Source organism: Macrotis lagotis, chromosome 1 (genome assembly GCF_037893015.1).
Source record: "Macrotis lagotis isolate mMagLag1 chromosome 1, bilby.v1.9.chrom.fasta, whole genome shotgun sequence".
Taxonomy (NCBI): Eukaryota; Metazoa; Chordata; class Mammalia; order Peramelemorphia; family Peramelidae; genus Macrotis; species Macrotis lagotis.
In genome coordinates, this window is record NC_133658.1 from 343,609,906 (window position 1) to 343,614,736 (window position 4,831).

The window sequence follows — 4,831 nt, forward strand, 5'->3', positions numbered from 1 at the left end:
CATATTCTCTCTCTTTGAGGAAGACAGGGTTTCTGAAACAGCACAAGGTCCCCTTATAAACCCACTCAAGGAGAAATTGAAAGAAATCTCAACATGATGGCAAAAAAGAAAAAACTAATGCATATTGTGACTCTGAAAGGGATAGCAGAAGGTCAGGGCCAGCTGATCCCAACCAGGATGAAGCAACTGGAGATTCGCCCCAGTGTGAGAAATATAGAAGACCTGACTGAATTTATAGGAAGTACCCAGGTGGTACATTGTATAAAGCACAGCTTGGAGTCAGTAAAATCTAAGTTCAACTCTAGCCTCAGATACTTTGTAGTTATATGACCCTGAGCAAGTCACTTACCCTCTATTTGCCTTAATCCACTGGAGAAGAAAATGCCAAACCATTCCAGTAGCTTTGACATTTGTTTTTTATTACATTGGCTTGGCTTAACCATGATCAATTGACATTTTTCCAGTTGTTTAGAAAATAAAAATACAATGAAGTCAACCTTGCCCTCAAAGAACAGAATTCCATTCTTCTGGGTGAGTGGATGCCATTCATACAGAGAACAGCAACTATCTCTCAGAAATCTTCTCAGGAGAGACAGTATTAACAACTGGTGGGGATAGGAGGGGATCTAGAAAGGCTTTAACTGTGAGATGGTACATAGACCTGGGGCTCATAATCTTCTCAGGATGTTGTTGCTGTTGTTCAGTCATGTCTGATTCTTTGTGACCCCTTTTTTCTGTTTGCTTATAAAAGATACTGGAGTGGTTTGTCATTTCCTTTTCTAGTTCATTTTACATATGAGGAAATTGAGGCAAATAGGGGGTTTAAGTGATTTTGTCAAGGTCACACAGCTAATAAATGTCTAAGACCAGATTTGAACTCAGAATGATAAGTCTTCCTGATTCCCCATCCAGGGCCATGTTTCAAAAGAGACCACAGATCAAAGAAAAAGAAAGTTTAAAAAGTATGTGTTGATCTCCATTCAAACTCCTATCAGTTCTTTCCATGGAGGTGAATTTTTTTCATCATATATTCTTTGGAGTTATCTTAGATCATTGTATTGCTGAGAATAGCTAAGTCATTTAAAAGTTGATCATCATATAATTTTGCTATTACTGTGTACAATGATCATCTGGATCAGTTCATATTGTCTTTCCAGGTTTTTCTGAAAGTATCCTACAGGTCATTTCTTTATTCCATCACAATCATACACCTTAACTTATTCAGCCATTCCACAACTGATAGGCATTCCTTCAATTTCCATTTTTTGCCACCACAATCAGAGATGCTATACATATAGTTCCTTTTCCTATTATTTTTTTTAATCTTTTTGGGAGAGGTAGAGTGAAGATGTTGAAGAAAAGACAGCAACTGGCCTGAGGTCTCCCCCAAACCCCTCCAAACACCTTTAAATAATGTCATAAATCAATTCCTAGAGCAGCAGAACTCACAAAAAGACAGGATGAAATAATTTTCCAGTCAAAGATAATTTAGAAAGTCAACAGGAAAGGTCTGTTGCATCTGAGTGAGAATGGAGCACAGTCTAGCATAAGCCACACAAGCACAGAACCAGCCTCAGTAAACCAGGGCAGCATTGGGAGCCACTAACAACCGCAGCTGCTGATTTCCAAACTCTCAGTCCATGGAATGTAAAAGGGATGGTCAAAAATCTATTCTAAAGGAAAGTATAGGGATCTCTTTGCTAATGCTGAGCCAGGACTCTGATGTTTTGGCCATACTTGTATCTGTATCACAGTGCTAAGTGGCAATCCCAGGGCAAGGAGGAGTACTAGCACACTAGAGTTTGCACCCCAGTGAAGCAGATATTCTTAATACAGTTCCAGGACAGAAAAGAGTATGTGATCAGGGATGTCTAGGTGGCGCAGTGCATATGGCACTGGCCTTGGAGTCAGGAGTACATGAGTTCAAATCCGGCCTCAGACACTTAATAATTCCCTAGCTGTGTGGCCTTGGGCAAGCCACTTAACCCCATTGCCTTGCAAAAAAAACCAAACAAAAAAAAAAAAGAGTATGTGTGATCACTAACTGCCCAGAGCACAGGCCAGAAGAGTAGCAAACATACTTTTCCTTAAATCATATCATCTTGGAAGAACTGAAAACATACAGGTGCCTGGAAGTATCTCTGAAAATAACTAAACAAAATGCCTAAATCTTGGAACAGTGCACCTTCCACTCTTTTTTTTTTAGGTTTTTGCAAGGCAAATGGGGTTAAGTGGCTTGCCCAAGGCCACACAGCTAGATAATTATTAAGTGTCTGAGACCAGATTTGAACCCAGGTACTCCTGACTCCAAGGCCAGTGCTTTATCCACTATGCCACCTAGCTGCCCAACCCACCCTCCACTCTTTTAACAAATAGTGAAAAATCAAGTCAGTCTTGATCCACTGTGCCACCTAACTGTATTTTTGTATCATTTCTTTTCTTTTTTTCTTTTTTACATTCCAGCATTCTTGATGAAAAGAAAAGAGCTGGATAGAAAATTTGATTTCAAAAATAAGATTCTAGAGGAACATAAAAAGGTAAACAGGAGGGGCAGAGCTAAGATGGTGGCATGAAGGCAGGAATTACCAGAAGCTCTCTTCCAAAATACTCCAAAAATATTAAAAATATGACTCAAACCAAATTTTAGAAAGGCAGAATCCACAGAAAGACCCAGTGAAACAATTTTCCAACCCAAGGACCCCAGGCCTGTGGAGCCATCCAACAGGGAGCCACCCAGCAGCTGCTTCCAGAGTGCTCAGTCTATGGCAGGTAAGGGGGTGGGGGGAGACTATTGAGGTCTCTCTGTTATTCTTGGGACAGGACTCTTGTGCTTGTCCATATTCAGACCCTGGTCATAGTCTGGGGCCCCCTATTGCCATTGCAGAGCAAAAATCCTCCTCTTAGCTTCAGAGCAGAAGAGAATGCTTGTGATCATACAAAGAACAGAGCACAGGCCTGGAAGCAGTCAGTGCCTCTCATAGGACATGTAAGAGATGAAGTCCTTGTAGGGATATCCCAATAACACTCAAAAACTTGGGAAGCACTTCAATACCATGGCATAAGCTAGAAAAATGATTAAACAGAATAAAAAAAGGAATCTGACCATAGATAATTTATTTAATTATTTCTCTTGGAGGTTCTGGATTCAGAAGTTTTGACTTTGTTATCTTCCAGGTGTGTATTTTGATGACAAAATCAAAGCTTCTGTATCCAAAGCCTCCAAGAAAAAAAAATAAGAATTGGTCTCAGGCTATGGAAGAACTCAAAAAATATTTTGAAAATCAAGTAAGGAAGGTAGAGGAAAAATTGGGAAGAGAAATGAGAGCAATGCAAGAAAATCATGAAAACCAAGTCAGTAACTTGATCAAGAAGATACCAAAATAATCGAAGAAAACATGTTAAAAACCAGCTTATATCAAATGGAAAAAAGCAGTTCAAAAAGCCATTGAGAGGAAGAATATCTTAAAAAGCAGAATTGGTCAGATGGAAAAGGAGACAAGAAAGCTCTCTGAGGAAAAGAACTCCTTCAAATGTAGAATGGGGCTAAAGGAAAATGATGACTTTGTGAAGGAATCAAGAAACAATAAAGCAAAACCAAAAGAATGAAAAACTAGGGAAAAATGTGAAATATCTAATTTGGAAAAACAGATCCAGACCTGGAAAACAGACACAGAAGAGACAATTTAAAAATTATTGGGCTACCTGAAAGTCATGACCAGGAAAAGAGCTTTGACTTCAAATTTAAAGAATTGCTAAAGGAAAACTGCTCTGATATCCTAGAAGCAGAGGGTAAAATAGAAATTGTGGGAATCCATCAATCACCTCCTGAAAGAGATCCCAAAATAATAACTCCTAGGAATATTATAGCCAAATTCCAGAACTCTCAAGTCATATAGAAAATATTACCTGGCAGTCAGAAAGAAACAATTCAACTATCATGGCACTACAGGCAGGATTATACAGGATTTAGCAGTGTCTATATTAAGGGCTTGTAGGACTTGGACAGCAAAAGATATTCTGGAAGGCAAAAGAGCTCAAATTGCAAGAGAGAATGAACTACCCAGCAAACTGAACATCTTCCTCCGAGGAAAGGATGGACTTTCAATAAAATAGGAGACATTCAAACTTTCCTGTTGAAATAACCAGAGCTGAACAGAAAATTTAACCTCCAAATACAGGATTCAGGCAAAGCATAAAAAGGGTTGACAGGAAGGGATTTATGAGGGATTTAATGATGGTGATGTTGAACTGCTTGTATTCATGCATGGGAAGATGATACTGATAACTCATATGAACCATCTCAATTAATAGAACAGTTAGAAGGAGCATATATAGACAAGGCACAGGAGGGACATCAATATGTGGGTATCATATAAAGATGGTATCAATGGGTGAAAAAAGGAATTCACTGGGAGAAAGGGAAAGGAGAGTAGAATGAACTAAGATATTTCATGTAAAAGAGTCAAGGAAAAAGCTTTTGAAATAAAGGGGAAAGGGGAAAGGGGAGGGGGAATGAGTGAGCCTTCATTCTCATCAGAAATGACTCGGAGAGGAAACAATATACACACTTAATAGAGTATAGAAATCTATATTACCCTAGAGAAAAAAGGAGAGGAAGGGGTTGGGAGATAAGGGATGGGGGTGGGGTGATAGAAGAAAGGGAAAATCATGGGAGAGGGTAGTCAGAAACAACACATTTTTTTTTTTGTTTTTGCAAGATGGTGTGATTGGGTAGCCTGCCCATGACCAAAAAGGCTGGGTGGTTGGTTGTTGGGTGTCCGGGGCAGGATTTGACCTTGGGTCCTCCTGGTTCCAAGGCCAGTGCTCTGTC